The sequence below is a fragment of the Vulpes vulpes genome, chromosome 6, assembly GCF_048418805.1.
Source record: "Vulpes vulpes isolate BD-2025 chromosome 6, VulVul3, whole genome shotgun sequence".
Classification (NCBI taxonomy): Eukaryota; Metazoa; Chordata; class Mammalia; order Carnivora; family Canidae; genus Vulpes; species Vulpes vulpes.
The window spans coordinates 2,990,996-3,013,395 of record NC_132785.1 but is presented as its reverse complement, the minus strand read 5'-3'; the positions used below and the strand labels follow the sequence as shown (position 1 = coordinate 3,013,395).

At 45.9% G+C, this 22,400-nt stretch overlaps 1 long non-coding RNA gene across 1 annotated transcript in view; it reads left to right on the top strand.

Moving 5' to 3' along the window:
* The first annotated feature begins 2,932 nt into the window (after window positions 1-2,932).
* LOC140599284 (uncharacterized) overlaps window positions 2,933-22,400 on the top strand; it is a 34,587-nt gene continuing 15,119 nt past the window's right edge. The window contains exon 1 of the long non-coding RNA XR_012001971.1: window positions 2,933-3,851. This is a non-coding gene — a long non-coding RNA (uncharacterized lncRNA). The remainder of the gene's footprint in view (window positions 3,852-22,400) is intronic.

Here is a 22,400-nt window from a genome sequence, read left to right as displayed (position 1 = left end):
TTCGGTTGGGCCTTTGGAAGGCGGCCTTAGAGAAACTAGAGTGTAAATCTGGCAAGTAGGAGGAAGGAGCCGGGAGCTGGCACCCGCATGGTCTTTCCTACTGTCCTCTGAGCTTTCTTGAGTCTTGGGGAAGTCACTGTGAAGGAACGCCACTTCCCAAATAAACACTGTGAACCCCTTGGCAACTCATTTTTGTAGGCAAATATTATCTAATAAGACATGGGGGAAATAAATGATGATTTGTTTGTGTTTGGAGGGACCACAGGAAGTAATCGGACAAGAGAATGGTAGCTGGCCAAAAGACAGCAAACACTCAGCAGTGCTGACTCTGGGCCAGGCGCTATCTCAGAGCAGTACAGCTGGAGCTCACTAGTTTTCAGGACAACCCCATGAACCAAGGGCCATTAAGATGCCAGTTTGCAGATGAAGAAGCCGGGGCACAAAGAGGTTAAGTCACTAAGATTATTCAATGAGTTAGACAGTTGCAGAGCTAGAGTCCATGTTGATAACCACCCCACTGTGAAAGCGGTTTAGCAGGATGCTAAATATGAGTCAGAAGGAGAAAAATGGTGCCAGGTCCTCCCACATTCCATAGCCAGATGTCTTAGCAATTCTCCCTGTTTTGGACCTGCAACATGGCCCCTGTCATGCCCCTGATGGAAGACTCCCAAGCTGCTACAAAGACTTAAAAAAAAGGAATGTGATCTCTGAGAGACAATTTCTCAATGAGGAAAGAAAGGACCTGGGAAGGGAGATTGGGTTAAGAGACACAGAAAAAGGCAAAAAACAAACAAATAAAAAACAAAACAACACCAGGCTAGGATTCAGGAGACTATGAAACCATCATCTAATTTGAACCAGATTGAAGTTGGGAAGGTCTAACAAGAAAGTCCAAAGTGGGGGTGGGGATCCCTGGGTGGCTTAGCAGTTTAGCGGTTTTGGCCCAGGGTGGGATCCTGGAGTCTTGGGATCGAGTCCCGCGTCGGGCTCCTGGCATGGAGCCTGCTTCTCCCTTCTCCCGTGTCTCTTCCTCTCACTCTCTCTCTATGTCTATCACGAATAAATAAAAAAAATAAATATTAAAAAAAAAAGAAAAAAGAAAGTCCAAAGTGTCTCCCAGGGCCCATGTGAAGTGAGCTAATTAGGCAGGTAGCAAACAGAGGAGACCCAAATAACCAGGCAACAGCCCAGTCATTGTGTGAAGTCAAGCCCCGTTGACTAAATACACTGCATGTCTGCGAGGAACCTTCTTCCTGGCTTACTAACAATTTGGTAAAATGGCTTTGTCCAATAAGCACCCAACTAACAGAGTTGTTCTGAAGACCATTAGGAGGGCAGTCCTATGGAGAAACAAAGGGAAAGGTGGCTTTCCCAAAGTCTCACCCTTTAGAGAAGAGCCCGTGCTTCGTCCACACCATCTGTGGAAGGTACTAGCAGCACACAGCAGGGAGCGTTCCCTTCGGCCGTCCCATTGATTTCCTTCTTCTCTGCAGTCATGTTTAATGAGAAAACAAGACTCATCTTCCCCAATTTTGGCTTTGAGATTGCACCAAGATATATATAACATGTGGCGCTGTGATGTCTGGACCACACGATGTTGGCCAGTCCACCAGGTCCACCATGGCTGAGCCTGGAGATTTGTAACAGAGCATCATTACCAGGCTTCTCAGAGCTTTCCAGAGAGCCCGGGACAGCATTTATACATCCACTTCAGGCCACACAGTGGGGGTGGGGGGTGGAGGGTGGAGAGTGGAGCTTTCTCTTACCTCCCTCAGAGCCTTTGCAAAGCAGTGTTCTTTTCTGAATGAGGCAGCTAGCACCTTGCTGGACACAGAGGACGAAAGTCAGCCCCCAAATGAGCCAACTCTTTGGTCCCTCCCTGAAACTCCCCAGTCATAAGAGTGTTTCCCACTCCTCAGTGCCCACCTGGGACCTCTGGTTCCTCATCTGTTGCTTACTCTGCCTGAAATGTCCTTCTCTAATCCCCAACTTCCCTACCACCTGCCTAATTCCTACCCATTTTATAGGAATTACCTTGGTCACCTTCTCCAGAAATTCCACCCTGACTACCCCAAGTTTATGCCATAAACCACTTCTCTATATGGCCCTGTCCGCCCCGTGCTCACTATAGCATTTGCCAAGCGATAGTGCAATTTCTTATTTCCTTTTCCTTTCTCTCCCAATAGATTATAAGCTCTGTGAAGGAAGGGTCCGTGTCTGGATCATGGCTCATCCAGTACTCAACAGAGTGTGCATTCTTGGCCCTGACACAGATTTGCAGGATGAGCTAATGTCGGAATCCAGCAGGTGTGGAGAAGTGAAGGCGTAATTCCAGAGTGGAGTGGGCAAGAACGCAGCTAATGATGCCCGACAGGCCTGGGCCAGGATACCAGTGTCTCCACTGACTAGCTAAGTGGTATTAGAACTACCTGACCCTTGAATCCCTCATTCACAAAATAACAACCACAACAACGGCAGCAAATCATAAGGATGGATCTTGCTTTTATCAGAGTGCCTACCTCAGGATTGAAGTAAGGATGGAGGGAGATATTCCTAGTGCCTTCAGCAGAACTTGGCACGTTCCACAGTCCTGACAAATCTCAGCAAACTCACCCTCGCCTCCCCTGGCTCAGGCCGGTCCTATCTCTGCCAGGGTGGGTTTTGAAAAGAGAAGCCATTCCTACGTTTAGAAAACCCTGAAATTTATATTTGAAGAAAACAGAATGGAATTGTTTTCCAAAGCCGGGCTCCAGTTGGCCAGAAACTCTTAGTCTTCTTTTACAAAGACTGTAAATCTGTAGCACAGTCTCATCCGGGGTGACTCGCACCCGCGGAGGGTCTCGTCTCCAAGGACGCCTTTCAAGTGCTTCTCAAGAGCTGGTTTTTCACTCACAGAATTCGCCATTAGGTGGCATCTGAGCCAGGGTCCCTTAGCGGAGAGGCCTGACCCTGGGAGGCAGCGCGTTTGCAGGGGCCGCCTGCTTCGAGCCAGGATCTGACTCATCGTGGAGGAGCAGCCCGGAAAGTGACCGGGGCTCACTCGGACGCTGTGTAGAAGGGAACCTCTTTGGGCCCAGAGCGGGACAACGGACACGGCCGGCCTGAAGGCCACCTCCCCGGAAATGAGAAATGAAGGTGGCGGAACAATGAAGACCTGGGGGCTCATACACTGTCTTGGACACAAGCCTCGTGTCACAAGTTCGATCCCAAGATAGTCAAATGATATTGCAAACAGCCTCCCCTGATTCGAAACCTGCGGCGACCCCCTGGTCTCTCACCCAGTGATGGGGGGCGCGGGGGAGCTGGTGTCAGGATTTCCCGGGGCGGGGGGCAGACGTGGTTTGACAAAGAACATCTGACGTGTCTGTTGCTTTCATGACACAAAAATCCGGAAGGAAAGCTCGATGAAGTCTACAGGCGGGCCCGTGCACAAGACAGAAGGGGCAAGCATTGCAGGGGCAGCAAGTTTTTGAAAAGACATCAGAACCGTAAATACAGTGACAAGGACCATGTATGAGGCCCTCGATGTGCAGTGTCCCCGGCATCCACGGGTCCACGAAGGAAGCCTCCGAGTTGACACCTCCCGCCGCCCTTGGCCGCGCCGTCCTCCTGGGGCCGAGGCTGGAGCTCCCCGCTGGCTCGCTCCCCGGCCGGCCACCTGCCCCGCGGGCCACCTGCCCAGACGGGCCCTGCGTCCCCCGTGCCCGCTGCCCCGACTGAATGGCTCTCAAGTACCCCGTTTGCTCCGGGTTAGAGGCTGGCACACCTGAAGCTGTCAAACTGGATCGTGTGTTCGGAAGCACGAACGGGCCCGAGCGATCCCCGGCCCTGGCTCCAGCATCCGTTCCCAGGTAGGGTGCGCTGGATGTGGCCGAGGCTCTTACTTTATTATTATTTTTCAAAATTTTGATTTTAATTCTAGTTAGTTAACATGCAGTACAATACTGGTCTCAGGAGTAGAATTCAGGGCTGGGCCCAAGTGCCTCCTTAACACCCATCCCTCCTCCACCCACCCCCTCCATCAACCTCAGTTTGTTCTCTGTCCTTAAGAGTCCCTTATAGTCTCTCTTTTCCCCCATCTCCCATGTGTTCGTCTGTTTTGTTTCTTAAATTCCACCTATGAGTGAGATCATACGGTATGTGTCTCTCTCTGATTTATTCCACTCAGCACGATACACTCTAGGTCCTTCCATGTTGTTGCAAATGGTAAGACTTCATCCTTTTTGATGGCTGAGTAATATCCCATTGTATGTAGATACCACATCTTCTCTACCATTCATCTGTCCAGGGACATGTGGGCTCTCTCCATGGTTGGCCCTTGTTGATAATGGTGCAGTAAACATCGGGGTGTATGTTCCCCTTTGAATCTGTATTTTTGTATCCTTTGGCCAACTACCCAGTAGCACGATTGCTGGGTCATAGGGTAGCTGTGTTTTTGACTTCTTGAGGGACCTCCACACTGTTCTCCAGAGGGGCTGCACCAGTTTGCGCTCCCACCAGCAGTGTAAGAGGGTCGGTTCCCCTTTCTCTGCGTCCTCGCCAACCCCTGTTGTTTCTCCTATCGGTAATTATAGCCGTTCTGCCAGGTGTGAGGCCGTGTCTCGTCACGGCTTGGATTTGCATGTCCCCGATGATGAGTGATGTTGAACATCTCGTGTCTGTGGGCCATCTGGATGTCTTCTTAGGAAAAGTGTCAATCCACATGTCTTCTGCCCATTTCTTAACTGGATTATTCTGGGGATGTTGAGTTTGATAAGTTCTTTATAGGTTTTGGATACTAAGCCTTTATCAGGTATGTCATTTGCAAATATCTTCTCCCATTCCATAGGTTGCCTTTTTGTTTTGTTGACTGTTTCCTTCACTGTGCAGGAGCTTTTTATCTTGATGAAGTCCCAATAGTTCATGTTTGTTTTTGTTTCCCTTGCCTCCGGCAACATGTCTAGTAGGAAGTTGCTACAGCTGAGGTCAAAGAGGTTGCTGCCTGCGTTCTCCTCTAGGATTTTGATGGTTTCCTGTCTCACATTTAGGTCTTGCTGAGGTTTTTAAAGGGAAATCGGGTACGTCACCCACGGGGCTTCCTCAAGAGCCTGTGGGTGCTTGATCTGGAGCTCCCTCTGTGTAGCAAGGTGTTGGGGGTAGTCCCTCCGGCCCCCATCTTCACGCTCCCTCCGATTCTTGGTAATAGTGAGAGGTACTTCCTGAGGGGAACTCAGCTCGAAGTAGGTCTGTTTTATTCACAATTAACTTTCAGGTCATTTGTCTTTCTGCAGAACCCTGTGGTTCTGCAGGGCTGTAGCTGGCACCCACTGTCCTAGTTTCTTGCAGATACACATGCGCACATTCTTAAACTATAGAGATGTAGCATTTTAGTTTCAACCCATTGCTCACGGTATCAATTTAGTGCCCTCCACGGCACAAAAGCACCCCAGCAATCTTGTTGCCTTGAAAGAAATATTTCCGAAATCAGCCACTCCTGAGAGCTCCATCTCTTGAGTTTTGAGCAAGTTTCTAGCATGCCTGCTATAGAAGCAAAATAAAACACATTATTTCCCAGTCCTGCCTTGCCAAAGATTTCAAAAATACATTGTGAATGTTTTGTGCTTACAGTAAAGAAGAAAGAGTAATACAACAAACGTCTGTTCTCTACCACCCAGATGTGTGACGTGTTAACATTTTGCTATATTATCCCCAAATTATTTTTTTAAGACGTAAATCACAGATGTAATGGAAGTTTCCCATTTGGGAGAGAGGGCGTCCACAATCACATTTCCTCTCTCTCTTTCCTATCTTGAATTTTGATGTTTATCATCCATCCCTAATATTTTTAAACATTGACTACATATGGATGGATCCATAAATAAGATTTAGTATTGTCTTGAACTATTTCAACAGTATGGAAATGATATACTACCGCACTGATCCTTCTGTAAACTGCTTTATTCGCTCAATATTATTTTTGAGATTTTTAAAAAATACAGATACACATGGACAAGTTCATTCACTCTGCTGAATCATAGGAATAGATGCTTTCTTTATCTATTCTGTGGTGGGTGAGCATTTATTATTGTCCATTTTTCTTCTGTGAAAACAATACCCCAGTGAACTGTCTTACACACATCTATTTGTGCAATTTGAGAAAATATCTCAAGAGTAGAACTGATGGGTCATAGGACGAGATATCTTTAACTTTACTAGACATTGTCAAAGTGTTCTTTAAAAGTGGTTGCATCAATTTATACAGCCAATAACAATGACAAAGTTTCCTTTTTTTTTTTCATGTCCTTGCCTCCTCTTTATGGGAAAAATTTCAAATTTACAGAAAAGTTGCCAAGATGATACAATGAACACATGTATCTACTTCATCCTGATTCAACATTTTGCTAACATTTTGCTACATTTGCTTTCCCTTTCTCTCACTTCAAAATTTCTTGGCCTTTTGCTTTCCATGTTTCAACATGTATACATATATTGAAATATATATATATATATATCTTAGAATGAGGACATTCCTCTACATAACATAGTGTAATTATTACAATGAAGAAATCAAATATGGATACAATTCTGTGATATTGTCCAGAATCAAATTTCCCATTGACATAATAATGCTCTTTAAAAATTTTCCCCCAGTCCAAACTCTAATCAGAGATTGAATATTGCATTAAATTGTCATGTATCTTGAGTCTTCTTTAATCCTCTTTAATTAGAAAAACTCTCCAGGCTTTTTTTTTTTTTTCATGACATTGACATTTTTTATCCTTGCCAACTCTTGATAATATCAGACTTCTTTATTCTTTACCAAATTGGTGGGAGTGAAACAACATCTCATTGTGATTTTAGTTTGCTTTTTCTTAATTCCTAGTGAAATTGAGGAATTTTTCATAAATGTAATGGAAATTTAAACATCTTTTTAAAATTTGTTTCTTAATATCCTTTACCCATTTCGGTATTGAATTGTTTATCATTTTTAAAGATATTCTATAAAAGTTCTAGATATATTCTGGATACTCAATGACTGTCACTTAAAGGTAATGTTAGCTACGAGGCTGGCCTATGTTGTCAAAGGGTTTTGGTTTGTTTTCTTTTTTAAAGATTTTATTTATTTATTCATGAGAGACACAGAGAGAGGCAGAGACACAGGCAGAGGGAGAAGCAGGCTCCCTGTGGGGAGCCCAATGCGGGACTCAATCCCAGGACCCCGGGATCACACCCTGAGCCGAAGGCAGGTGGTCAACCACTGAGCCACCCAGGCATCGCTGTCAGAGGTTTTTAATATTTAAATGTATCTATCTTTCCTTTAATGAATTGTGACTTAATAAATCATTTTCCATCCCAATGTCATAAGACATTCTCATAAAGATAAAGATAATTTTAGATTTTTTTATCCACTTGAAATCTATTTTTGTTTTAGTGTATGATGCAAATCTAACTGCAACTTTCTATGTGTAATGTATTAGTGCCATTTATTGAAGAGTCCATCCTCTCCCCAGTGATCCATAATGCCACCTCGTGTATCAGGTTTGCATCATACGCTAAAACAAAAATAGATTTCCACTCAAGAGTGGACTCAGTGGGTCATAGGTTACAGACACCTTTAACTTTAATAGATATTACCCAATTGCTCTTTACGATGGTCGTATTGGTTTATGTGACCAATAACAATGAGAAAGTTTCCATTTCTTCATTCCTTCATCAACTCTTTTTTGGAAAAGATTCCATTGGTTTGTTTTTCGATCCACTAATCAATATCACACTATCTTAGATTAAGTACATCTTGGCAGTAAGTGTTGTTATCTGGTTAGGAGGTTCTCTTTCACCAGCTGGCTGCACGATGAGGAGGAGAGACACCTGGGACAGAGTCAGACTTCCTCGGTTTTGCCTTAGCTCACCTCCATCCCCACTCGCAGTCTCACACTGGCTCAATAAAGGCTTATTGGCGAGCGCTACTGAGATTTTGTGGTCATGGAGCATTATTAGGACATTGTGAAGATTAAATGAGCAAGTCCCTGGAAGCGCTTGGTACAAACTAAGCACTTCTATAAATGTAAGCTATTATTACAATTTCAGTTAATGGCAGTGAATCAGTTGAGTCATTCAAATTGGAGACCCGAGGCTCATCATTGATTCCTGTACGGTCCCTCCACCCACAATTACCAAGGCCACGGATTCTACTTCCTTGATATTTCTCAACGCCAGTTACTACTCCCTTTCCCTGCTGCCCATGCCCTGGGTTAGGTCCTCATTGCTGCTTATCTTGATTCTGACCTCCCTGCAGTCCTACTCGTGTTCTCCTAATCCTTTCTCCATGCCTCTGTCAGAATGATATTTCTAAAATAAATTTGATCATGGCGGTCCTCACTGCCTTCAGAAAAAAATATACTTAATTACTACCTGTGTGACCATGAATAAGCTACTTAACATCTCATGCCTCTGTTTCCCAATCTGTAAGATGGGGATAATTATAATACCTGTTATAGCTGTTGTGACCATAAATTTACATGTTGTGACCATAATTTACATGTAGTGCATGGTGCATGATGAATACTCAGGAAATGTTACGGCTAGTTTTGAGTTTCTCATTTTCATCAGTGGATGATGCCTGTGGTGGTAATGTGTTGCTGACCCTGTCTCCAGCATCCTCATCATTTTCTTTCTTTTTATAAGTATGTTAAGTCTCAGCCATGTGGTTTGGGTTGGGTTGACTCTATTTCAACTCTCAGGTCAGTTTCTACTGACTCAAACCAATCAGAGTATCCCATTGCCTTAAGCCAAGTCAGGCCAATGAGAGCCCAAAAAAGGTTAGTTTGCATCATTGAAAGATGGATTCTCCTTCCCTGAAGATCCTGAGCAAGAATATTTACACCCCCAGGAGCTACATGCTGCCCTTGTAGGACCACAAGTGAAGGCAGCTTTATGAGAAAACAACTCTATGAAGGGCAAAGTGGAGGCTTGGAACAAAATATGCTGGATTACTGGTTCAAGCCTCATGTGAAGGTAGCCCTGTATCTTGACTTTCATAAACCCATTAATTTGCTTTACTCTTTAGGCCAGTTTTAGATGGGTTTTCCACTACTTGCAACATAGAGTCTAACATATAGTACCTCAAATGGATTCTCAAACACCTCCTCTTCTTCCATCCATGCTGTTCTAAGTGAAGCTGACTCTAAGTTCCTTACCTACTATAGTGCGTTGAATGATGGCTCCCCAAAAGGTGTATCGACCTGGAACCTGTGAATGTCACCTTGTTTGGAAAAAAGGTCTTTGCAGATGTAATTAAGTTAAGGAGATACGCTTAAAATGAGATATACTGACTTAATGAGATATTCAGTTATCTCAAAATGAGATATATTGAATTATCTGGGTGGGCCCTAAATCCTGGGACAACTATCCTTATAAGAGGCAGAAGAGGATAAGACATGGTCATAAAAAAAGGCCACGTGAAGGCAGAGACAAACGTTGGAGCATCCATAGCCAGGGAATGCCTGGAGTCATCGGAGGCTGCAAGAGGCAAGGAAGGACTCTCCCTTACAGTCTTCAGCACTAGAGCCTAGGGACACTGTACTTTTGGATTTCTAGCTTCCAGGCTATCACATAATTCACTTCTATTGTTTTAAGCCATCAAGTTTGTGGTGATTTATTATGATAGCCCCCAGGAAATTCGTACACCTGCCTTAGGCAGGCCACCTGTGTACCTAGGACTGCCAGACTGAGGGATCCACATCTCCAAGAGTTGCTGCCCTATACGAGGGAAGTTGCCGGAGTGTATTCTTCACAGCCCCTTCTTCACTCTGGTGCTCCCCTATGTATTTGTAAGACATGATTATTTTCCAGATCCATATCCTGAGATTTCATCTAGGTCCTTTTACTCACCTCTTACATCACAACTTATGCTAAATGAGGATGGCCATTTGTGTAAACCACCTTAGTTTACACCTTCTGTCCCAGTGTTATTATTAATAGCACCCTTTCACTTTCAGAAATGTCTCATTTGGTCAGTTAATTCTATGGCCCTCCAAGGTTCAAGCCTTGTTAATGAAACCTGTCAGCTTCTGCTAAACTCTTTGTGTTTAAGATACCAATTATTTAAAAAAAAAGAGAGAGAGAGCGAGAGAGCAGTAATTACCTTCCTACTCACACTTCCCGAGGAAAGGTGCCTGTGCCCAGAGCTCTAGCCCTTTAATGGCTAGCACCACCTGTTTCCACACCCATGATGGACTGAGGTGGCCACCTGGCTCAAGTGGACCTTATCCATGGACTGGTCAGAAGCAGGTGATCTTGTCATCTGCCTCAAAAAGATGAGCCTGATATGCTAAATTTCAGGAATTTGAACTTGGGAAATCGGGAGACTTGGGAGGTTAGGAACGCAGCTGTAATGAAAGGACATGAGGGAGCGTTCAGGACTTGAGTGATAATAATCTGTGAGTCCTGCGGTGAAAGGGATGGGAAGCATCAACTGTCCATCCTGCCACAGGGCTGCATGTCTGGAGTTGCGCTCGAGGGGGCGCCAGTCACACAGGACGCCTAACCATCTGCCTCCCTGCGGCGAGCAGGTAGCCCTGATTGCTCTGCTCCCTGGCACCGCTCTGTTCCCCTTCCAGTTGTTACAGACCCTATTAGTGGCTCTCCTACTCTGCTGGACATTGGAATTCCCTGGGGAGTTGACAAAAAAAAATCCTGATTTCCTGAGTTGCACCCTAGATTGAGTCAATGAGAACCTCTGGAGACGCTCCATAGTCTTCAAACCTCATCAGGTAAGGTGGGTGTGTGGCCAGGTTTGAAAATCACGGATACCTCCCTGGGTCCCCTTTTCTGAAGGCATTTGAATGGATCCCTGTTGCAGCCTGAGGACCCATATACATCACTTCTCCATCTCTCGGGGGCCCTCTGACACTTCCCTGATGTCCTAGAGGGAAGGGCAGGGTCTACGACGGTTTTCTTACTGACCAGCTGTCATAATCCTTATCTGGAAAAATCCTGTGCACTTTGCCTGACACTCTAAATAGCAAGGTAGTTAAATTGCCGGCTAATTTCATGAGCTGTTTGAATAGCTCTTTGCATGAAAATGAGAATTATGTAAAACAGAATCTCGGTTTTTGTTCATTGCTCTTGATGCTTCTGTAGACGGGATGAATCATCTCTCAGCTACAACTGGCCTGGGATCTCTCTTAAAATACACAGCAGAAGTTGATTGTGCATTTTTTTTTCTTCCGGTTTCAGCCTGTTCATTTTCTACCATGTTTCTGTCCGTCTGCCTGGATACAAACATTCTTCTCTCAGCAGCAGCAGCAGCTGGCAGATGCCTGTGGTTTATAAAAGAGTATGGAGACATAAGAACTATATCTGGGAACAGCCGCCCTTAATAACAAACTGATTCGTGCTCTAGAATTTTCTTCATTAAATGGACGTGAAGGAACAGACTTTTCTGCCCACCAGGTGACTTACTACTGCATTTGCTCTTAAATCATTGGTCGTTTGTTGTTACTAGCAGCACCCAGGCACCCAGCACCTGAGCATGGCTGTTAGAAATGAGGTTAAATGATCTGATTCCAGAAAGAAAAATCTTTTATGATCAACAGTGATAGGCAGGACCTATTTAGAGCCAGACACCACCCACTGCGATGTGCTTAGTTGTCCCCATGAAAAGGTAACAGAGAAAGGTAGCAGCCAAGCATTTTCCAGGTAGACTTGTAGGCCTAAGCTCGTTTATGCAACGGTCATTAATAGTTCTTGGTTTCTCTGTTGATGGGAATGCCCAGAGATTTGACATGTCTGTCAGCCAAAGTAGAGACTGTGAGACTCCTGGGTGGGGCAATCTAGAGAATAAAGAGACGCTCCCCAGTTTTAGAGACTCCACGCGCGTTGTCTTTGCTTTTGTACCTGTTTTTCTTGGCTGCCTAGTGAGCTCCTTCTCATCCTTGAAGCCTCGACTCAAGTGACAACTCTGTGAAGGTCTCTCTCTTGTTTCCTATGCTAAGGTAAGGGGACCCTGGACATAATGTTATCATTGTCCTTCTTCTCTTGAGTCCACTTAGCCATGGCCTGCTTTTCTCACCAGTTAAAAAACCCTCTGAAGGTAGGACTGTCTCTCTGATGCATCCCTTCACCCTACAGCCTGCAGAAATGTCTGCTGACACATAACTGGTACCCAATACACAGGTGGGGAGTTCAGAACTCTACGGAAATGACACTAGAAGGGTAGACGGACTAACGTTATTTAAGGATGTCCTATGTACCCAGCACTTACATTATCCCATCAAATCATCTTAACAAGTAAATACTTGTTACTTCCTTACTAAGTAAATACAAATATAAGAATATTGAGGTTCAGAAATAATAAGAATCTTTCACTGCTGATAAGGGGCGAGGATGGGAGTGGACTCTGGGGCTCCCTGACTCTGTCACATTCTCTCTCCACTCTCTGTCCGTGAGAGCCATGAGTTACCCTCAAAGCCCCCTTTTAAAATGGAACCATATGTTCCTTTTCCTTAAATTCCTTTCCCTTAAATAGAACATGCTAATGAGCACAATTCACCTCATTTGAAAGATCATTCCAAAGATATCAGTGTTAGCCTCTTGTATGCAAAACCTTCAAAAAAGTGTGGGTATCCTCAAGCGCACAAGGAAGTCGTTCTTTCAGGAAAAATGGGAGTGTGACTCATACACATATTTGGTATATTAGATTTCACAGTATCAAGTAGTTTCATGAGATAGGGGTTCACAACGTGGTGGGTTTCTTTCAAAAACAAGTTCAGAAAACACAGCAGGGTGTGTTAGCGCCTCTCAAAAGCAAACACATTCTGCAATAATAGCAAGTGACCTCAGCCCCACAAGGACTGTAATAGAATAACACCACTTATAGATGAGCTTAGAGAGGCAGGATAGTAGGAAGAGCTTCCCGTCATCATCACGAATGTGTCAGCGACTGTGCTAAGTACTACAGGCTCACGGACACTCTGCAAGGAGGATCTTTTTTTTTTTTTTAAGATTTATTTATTTATTCATTCAGAGAGAGCGAAGAGAGAGGCAGAGACACAGGCAGAGGGAGAAGCAGGCTCCATGCAGGGAGCCCGATGTGGGACTCGATCCAGGGTCTCCAGGATCACACTCGGGGCTGCAGGCGGCGCTAAACCGCTGTGCCACCGGGGCTGCCCTGCAAGGAGGATCTTGAAGAGATATTTGCACAACCACGTTCAGAGCAGCATTATTCACGGTTGCTAGAACGTGGAAGCAACCCGAGTGTCCGTTGGTGGATGAGTGGCTAAGCAAAATGTGGTCTATGCAAATGATGGAATATTATTCAGCCTTGAAAGGAAGGAAGTTCTGACACATGCTACCACAGAGATGAACCTTGAGGTCATTGTGCCGAACAAAAGAAGCCGGTCACAAAAAGACAAACACTGTATGACTCTACTAAGGTACTAAGGAGAGTACGTGAGGTACTAAGGGCAGTCGAATTCACGGAGGCAGGAAGTAGAACAGCGGTGGCCACGGGGCTGTGGGGAGTGGGGAAGGCGAGTTAACGTTTAATAGGTGTGGGGTTTCAGTTGGGGAAGATGAAGAGCTGTATGTGTGGCTGGTGGTGTCGGCTGTCCCACATCATGAAGGTACCTAAGCCACTGAGTCGTGCGCTTAAAATGGCCACAGCGGTAAGTTTTATGGTATACGTATTTTGCTACCATAATAAAGCTGGAGAAACAAAGCAAAAGTAGAATATATGGTTATAGGTATATTCAGAAAACGGATGGAAAGGGGGATGGAAGCAAACACGCCAAGGGGACAACAGGGCTTCCCTCCGAGGCCGGGTGGGGAAGCACCGGGCGGGGCAGGTGGACACGGGGAACCGGGGCCTCACCGGTAATGCCAACTAGACACCTGCTTCTCCTGTCCCCAGAAGGGGACTTCTCCCTCCTGGCTCAGTGCTGAAGCCCCGTCCACACGAGCACAGCTGATTGGCAGCCTCTGAGCCCATCCTGAGGCCCGACGGCAAGGACGGAGGGCAGATGTCGATCTTAGCTTCCGGCCTCCCCACGCTGATAGGAAAGGGCCGGGCTGCAGGCCGGGCTCTCGGGACCCACGGTGGTGCTCGGGGCGGTGGGCGCTGCGGCCACGTGGCCAAAGGGTGTGAAGCAGAGATGGGGGTGTGAAGCCCGTGGATTTTTAGACGATTTCTGACTCCACGAGGTCAACTCTATATAGTCGGAAACCACCACGGTCCAGTGAGCACACAAGGGAAAGAAGCTGGGCCAAGCAAGGATCGTGACCTCGGTGAACCCCATTTCTGGCAGCCCCCCAGGGTGCCCTGTCCACCCACCTGCTGAAAGCCGGCAGCTCTTGCCTCCTCCTGCAGGGCTTTCGTTCCCTGTCATGAAGCAAAGCACAGTACGAAATAATGTACGGAGCTGTGCGAGGCCAAAGATGTTCATCACCAGGTTATTTATGACGGTAAATTTTAAAATACTTGAAATATTCAACAACAGGAGGGGAATTCATGTATTTATGGACTGAGAGGAAAGTCAAGAGCGACATTTCAAGTTACCTACCATGTAACTTGAATTACCGTGGGTATTTTTTTTGTAGCTTCTTTCTACATTTTCCAAATTCTCCACGGTGAGTTCGCATCCCCTTTGCAATCAGAAACGCAATATTTTGGATTTTTAAAGAAAAGAAACACAGCCAACCTCCCTTTCTCATCATCCCCGTCTTCCACCACCCTGGCTGCCTGTCGCGGGGCAGTTTCATCTCTTCACTATGCTCGTTTTCCAGACAAGAACTCACACTCTGCCTTCTCTGTTTCCACTGAGCGCTCTAGGTCCATATGGAATCATTTGTTTCCATTGGGAGCGGATTTAGGGACGTAGAATTTTCAGGTGCTCAAGGCCATGGGTGGGTGGAGGGAGGAAACACCGGGGGCAGAACTAGACAGAGGCACAACCGGAGCCCCACAGATACCGGTGTCGCCGTCCCTGCCGGCAGCTGTCCAGCTGAGCTCCCAGTTCCCAGCTTGAGGCCGCCCGAAAGTCAGTAAACGGATGGAATGGGAAGTGAGAGGATGTGAGTGGGGAGGACACCGAGAACCCCCAGCCCACCCCACTCCCAACTGAGGACACCTACAAGTCCCTTCTTTTGTTATTTAAGGTGACTAGGCCGGATGCACCGCAGTCTGCTAATTCAGGCCTGGTTGGCCAGCGTTGACTCAACCTTTCTGATCCAAGGTCCAGTCGGTGGTGAGAAACTGCGTATTCCTGTTTGGGGTTTAGATAGTATCCTGGTAGCAGGGGAGTAAGGCTCCTGCAGGCTGCCATCACCTGCACACATCCCCAGGGGGATCAGGGAAAATCAGGGATACAGACCGTTATTGGGCACCTGTTGGATGGCGCGCCGTCTGGGCAGCCCAGCCCTGGATAAAAGGGCAGGAGGACGGGCATGGGAGGGGCGAGACAGCCCGGGGGACGCTGGGGGTGAGCTCAGTGAGCCAGGCTTGCAGACATTTGTGAGGACGAAAGCCTGGAGGATGCCTTCAGGTGGGGCTTCCAGGCCCTGACTGAGCTCCGCCCTTGGCTGGCTGCTTCCCGGCCCTGGGGGTCGCCAGGCCGCCGAGGGAAGGGACCTGAGCGAAGCAACGAGGGACACGGACTTTCCGAGGAGCCTCTGCCTGTTGCCTGGAACAGGGTACCGAACGGCCAGGCAGTTCGATGTCCCCGTCATGTCAGCAAGAGAGGGCTACCGTCTAGTAGCCAGTCGGGCAGGACAAGGACAGGGACAGCGGAAACCAACACGCTTGAGCTCAACCAGGAGCAAACAGCACACCCGCGAGAGAGGGGCTGCTTTGGGGTGGAGGAACCATGTGGGGCGCCCACTCCGTCCGTGGGCTCACGGAGGAAGGCCTCCCTCCCTCGCCGGCCCATCAGCAGTGGTGGTGATGGGGAAGGGGAGGCCCGGGCCCGCCCCCCGGCGGGGGTACCCTGCACTGTAAGCTCTAGGAAGTTCCAAGCAAGCAGACACTGTGCGTTTCCTTCACTGCTGTGTCTGCAGCCCCCAGTCAGTGTCGGAAACATCCCAGATGCCCAGAAAATATTTGCTGTCCAGAGAGAGAAACAAACGAAGTGGGAAACTACAAATTAGAAAATCTACAAGAGAATCTGCAATCCTACCTCGCCCGACCGACACGGTGTGACCTGCATTCCAGGGCCTTTCTAAGTGACTTTGGGCAAATGACTCAACCCGGTGTTTTGTTGGGTTTTGCTTTTTCATCTATAAGGTAGGGGCAATAATAGGTTACAGGGCTCCTGCAGGGATCGAATGAGATCAAGTATACCAGAGTGATTTGTAAATTGTAAAATGTGGAGATGTTACCATTCGCTCTTTTGTGATGATGATACGATGAGGACAATACCAGTGAAGGTGACAATGACAGTTTCCCTTAGAAGAACGTGGGGGGAAATGGTGAAGGAACTTTAGAGGATCTAAGGTTGATAGGTGGGACAAGAGTGGATATGTTGATGGAAAGAAAAGTCCCAGAAAGCAGAGACCCCGGTGCCGGATTTGCTCCCGTGGCTTGTGTAACTAGTCATCCTTCATGAACACCACACGAGCGAAGCTCATTTTAAGGCAAGGAGTATCTTTTGCTTCTGCTTTTCTGTTTTTTTTTTTCTTTTTTTCCAATGCACCTTACATGGTACACTGCTCATTCCAAGTAGAAAACATTTGTTGGGGGAAGAAATGGATGAATGTGGCGAAGAAGAAATGAGAATGTTGGTTAAGCGGAGATTGCTCCCTGAAAGTAATTTTTGTTCAAGCACAATCAAAACTGATCTTGTTGCTCCCTGATTTAAATATTCTCTTGGCTCTTCCTTGCTCAAAAAAATAAAGTCCAAGCATATTAGTATTACCAGGGCATAAAAGGTCCTTCATAAATGGGATCCAACCTATCTCTTCAGTCTCACCCTCCATCATTCCATCTCCTCAAACACTAAGTCCTTGCACAGCTGCCTTTACTCGTCCTACATTCTAATGATGGTGAACTTCTTGGAGCCCCCTGGACCGGCTGGGTCTTTTCACAGGTCATTTCCTCCCCTTGGCACACTCCTGTGCATTTTATTGAGATAGACACTCAATGCTCTGTTCTATAAAGTCCTCCTTGATATTCCCAGCATTTGTTCATTCACAGAACAAGTGTTTCCTTAGCACCCGGATGCAGCCACGAGCACATCAGAGCAGGTCTCTGTCCTCATGGAGTATTCAATCAAATTGGGTAGGAGAGAATCATAGACAAAAGGAAGAGGTTGATGTATGCTATGTTAGGAGGTGGTAAAAGTAAGGGGGGTGGGGACCTGGGGATCAGGTGGGGGGGCATGTGCCATTTTATTTAGGATGATGTATCAGTCAGGACAGGACAGGTTATATTGCAATAACAAAGATACCCCTAAAATTTGATCGATCTATACAATTTGCTTCTAGCTCATGCCACATGACCACTGAAGACCAGCCAGGGCTTAGCTTTGTGTTCCTCGCTCTGAAGATAAGCCCAAGCGAGCATTTCAAATTGCCTTGGTAGAGGCTGAAGAGAATGAGAGGAAACATACACCGACTGTTAAGGGTTTCACCTGAAAAAATGGCACCAGTTCTATCTTCTTATGTTTTTTGGCCAAAATGAGTCACATAGTCACACTTGACTTTAAAAGGACATGAAAGAGCCATCCTACCAACTTCCTGAGAGGGGAGAGAACCCAACATATGAGAATAGCCCCAGTGATTGCTCCACTGGTCAGGGAAGGCCTCCCTGATAAAGGGATACTTTAGCAGAAACCTCAAGAAAGTAAGGAGCTACCTGGTGGATGCTGGGGCTGTGGGACATTATCCTTCTGGCTTCTCAGGCCAAGCAGCTCAGAACCATCTGTACCTCTTTCCTTTCTTCCTTTCCCAGCCCACATTAGACCCGTCAGCAAGTCTTGTCAGCCTTACCTTCAAAATACCTCCAGATTTGACCACTGCTGACTGCCTCTTCCTCTGGCTCAAGCCTCAGCGTCTCTCCCCTGGATTATTGCCATAGTTCTCGCTGCTTCTGCCTGTGGCCCCTGCACTCTGTTCTCCAAGAGCAGTTAGAGGCATCCGTCTCAAATTTAAGTCAGATCACGATGTACCTCTGTCCAAAGTCTTCTTCTTCTTCTTTTTTTTTAAGACGTATTTATTTTAGAGAAAGTGTGAGTAGGAGGAGGGGCAGAGGAAAAGAACCCCAAGCAGATTCCCCACGAAGTGTGGGGCCTGACTGGGCTCAAGGTGGGGTTCGATCCCATGACCCATGAGATCACAGCTTGAGCCAAAACCAAGAGTCCCACGATCAACCCACTTAGCCACCTGGGGACCCCCTCCTCTGCCCAAAGTCTTCTATGACTTCCTCTTTCTCAAAGTAAAAGCAGTGTGCTCACAGGGGCTTGTGCTGCCCAGACCCCACCGTGGATGCTCTCCACCCTCATCTACGGCTTGCCTACTCGCTCACGCTGCGATTTATTCATCCCGTTTTGTCAATGAGGATTTATTTGACTGCCTTCTCCATGCTAGGCACCATTCTCAGTGCTATAAACGTGAGGGTGAAAACACATGCACTGTACGGTGATTAGTCTGCTTACCTGTCTATCTCTTTGACACTTTTAGTCTGTTTTCACGTTACTCATCTACGTAGCTTTGTGCCCAACACTGTGCTTGGCAAGCCTTGGTGAATGATCAGTACTTATTTGAGTGGAGGATGGAAGAGTGGATGGACAAACAAAAGTAGATAGGTGACAGACAGACAGACTTCAACTTTGCTGGGACTGTGGCATGCACTAGGTGGACTATACTAGCCTCTAACAGATGAGGTCATTTGCAAGAAAAGCCTGACAGTGGAGGGCCCTACCTGAATTTGATCAGCATTTTTAGGGAGACTATAAAAATGAACAGATTTCCTTGTATGAAAAAACGAGCCCCAGACCTGAAACAAGGTAGTCTTGTTAGATGAGTCAACCTTAGGAAAGAAACACAGCTCAAGTGGTAAACCACAGCCCATTTACATACCCCATGGTTTGACCTGAACTTTGAGAAGAGGAAAAAGATGGGTTGGTGAGGTCAGAAATAAAAGTAATAATTACCCGTAATATTGGAGGAGAATATCTTAGGGCCCTTCAAGGCTCTGATTAGTAAGTTATTTTAATCTAAAGCTTGTAGTTAAAATCCTAAAATGTGAATATATAATCTTTCCATTTCTACCCATGTCAATTTTAGAGAGCTCAAAGTATTAGCGTGTACCAGAGGCAGGTTTATCTAAACTGCAGGTTGAAACTTTCATGCTAAAGAGAAGCACTAATATTTAACATACGTGTAGAAAAGAAATTCATCCAGAAAATACCAAAGAAAGATTCTTTTATTTATTTTTTAAGAAAGATTCTTTTAAAAAAAATCTTATTTATTCATTTCAGAGAGAGAGCAAGAGAGACCAAAACAGATTCTTAATGGGTTCCCCTACAAAGATGAGTCCTTTCCTTTTTAGAAGGAAGAAAGTTACTCCCCTTGGATTAGAAAAAAGACAACCATGTGCTTTTGCAGCATTTAATGCAGATGAGGTTCTACGGTGCGCTCTCCTTCTGTCATCTTCTGGGAGTTTGCTCCGAGTGCTGATGGAAAGGAAGAGAGTCAGAGCAGTTGGCAGAAGTGTGGGGGGAATGACCGGCTGAGTTAGGAAGTCTTGGGTCCCCCGGGCCCGTGAACAGAGAGCCTGTGGCTAGCACATAACAGCTGTTGTTGGCAGTTAGCGAGCGGGTCACACAAGGGAGCCTGCTCTAGATCTTCAAGAACTGTCAAGTGAGGAAATTCTGCATCTCTCTCAAAAATTGAAAGGGGGCACCGGCCCGCACAATTTGTGTTTCTCAGAACACATGGGCGTGTTTATATAATTACACGATATTCTGTATAAATATTCTGGTTGTGTTCCACAACCCAGCTGGGTGGTAAGCCCCTCAATAGAAGGGGTCATGGCAGGGTGCCTGGGTGGCTCATTCGGTTAAGTGTCCCATTCTTGATTTTGGCTCAGGTCATGATCTCAGGGTCGTGAGGTCAGTCGAGCCCCATGTCAGGCTCCACACTCAGCGTGGAGTCTGCTTGAGATTCTCTCTTCCTCTGCTCCATCCTGCTTGTGCTCTCTCTCAAATAAACAAATAACTCTTAAAAAAAAAAAAAACGGGGGCTTCTGTCTAGTTTTAAAACACATTTAATGATATTTATAAAGGGCTGAACCTTACCAGAAGTTTAATATATGCCAATTAACTGAATATGTGAATGAATGAATAGCATTGCTGTGGAGAGGGAGCAGTAAGGGTGAAAAGCTGTTCGAACACCTTGATTTGTCCTCTTTAGAGAAGGAACAATAGTTCACGTACCATAGAAGCCTATTTATTTTGGTTTTGGGGTTGCAACAACATAAAAAGCCTAGATTCTCACTTGATATGCAAAGAGCAAAATAAGAAAAAAAATCTTTTGGGCTCCTAAGTATCTGAAAGAGTAACGTAAGCAGTAGGATCTGTTGGCAAACCTCAGATGACAGGGCAACGTAGATTAAATTCAGTTTAAAAGACTAAGGTGGGCCCTGGAAGAAAGTCATATGGTGGGAGTTGAAAGCAAACTTAAAAGAGATGAAACCGTGGATATGCGCAACATGCAACTGAATACCTAGAAGGTGGCCCCTTTTCTGCAATGTCAGAAAAAGGTCCTTTCCATGAAAGGTTCATGAGATTTTTGTTCCTGTGGTGGTCCGCATAACGTGCTAGTACCTTCTTGGCATTCAGTTATCTGTGAAGAGATCAGAAAGTCCTCCACCCTCTGACACAGACCGCCTTGGAGCAGCTTGCCTCTGTGCTTCCCTGTCCTGCCTTCTGGAAAGAGTGAAACCCCCCATATTACACACAGGCTCAGCGTGTGCAACGATCTCAGGCTGCTGCTGGTGAACACTACATTCACACGTCTGTGAATCTTAGGAAAGGGAATCATGAAGTTACAGGAGAATGAGAGGTAAAGACACCAGACCTCACAGCAAGACAACTTAGGATCTCAAAAAAAAAAAAAAAAAAAAAAAAAAAAAGAAAAGAAAAGAAAAAGAAAAAGAAAAAGAAAAAGAAAGAAAACTCCCAAACATACAAATAAAACAAAACAAGCAGAAAGCACAAGCCTCCTAGAAATGAATTACACTCCCTTGGGTCTCTCTCAGGATCTCTGTGGGTTTTGTCAATGGGTGTGGATGGCACGACCTGCTACAAGGGTGTCCCTCTATCTCCGTGGCTCCTCTGGATTAGGTACCTGGGGCAGAGCACTCTCTGCAGTAGGCTAGTCTAGGAGTCTAAAGACCTGGGTTCTGGTTCTTACTAGCTGGTTGAATATATTTTCTCTTAACTTAAGGGTTGTTTTTTTTTTTTTTTTAATCTCTAGCTGGTTAAATGTTTCCCTTAACATCAATTTTTTTTAACCCCTAAACTAAAGATAAAAATGCATGCCTGCCCTCTTGAGGGGGAATAAATTAGGAAATGCATGTGAACATACTATAGAGATGTGGGCTGTAGGAGGTGGAGAGTTGCAGACTTTCTGAGTTGAGGGGGGGAAAGAGAGAGAGGGTTAAAAGGGATGCATGGTAACCGCTAAGACAGAACGTCATGGTTGGCTCTTACAAAGTTACTGGATCCTTTCAATGTGTCTGGAGGAGACGAGGCTCAGAGGGATGGACTCGTGCCTACCAAACCTACAAGAGACCAATGTTTAAATCGGAACATCAATTATTAACTATACAACGGGGGATGTTCCTTTATAGTAACAGGAATGCTTCTATCCACTACCTAAGGAATCATCTTTCTTTACTATGGTGACTGGAAGGATGTCTTAGTAAGAGCATCGCTTAGGAGTCTCAGGTGCAGTAGAAAATGATTATGGTGGATTTCAGTAGAAAAGGGATTTTTAAAATTACATGGGATAACATTAGGAATCCTGAATGGCCATAGAATCAAGTGTGGGTACAGCACCAAGTGCCAGGCCCTGGGTCATGCCTCAGAACTGGAAGGGTGAAGGCACTCTGCTTCAGGCACTGGATATTAGGGCCTGTACTTTGCACAGAGAAGCATGAAGGAGTCTGAGATACCGTTAGTAGGAATAACAAATGCCCACCACAATCCATCACTTAGTCCCACACGAACAGTCTTCTTCACCCTGAATGCTCCTGCCTACAAATGAAACCATCCCTTCTACAGCTGTATTATTTCTCATCCCCTTCCTCTAAAAGGTAACAACAAAACCAAATCTCACCAGGTTCCGCACTCCGCTCATGCTCTGGATATCCGAAGGAGGACTTCCCTCTTTTCATTTATTTTATTCCCCTTTCATTTCTAGAA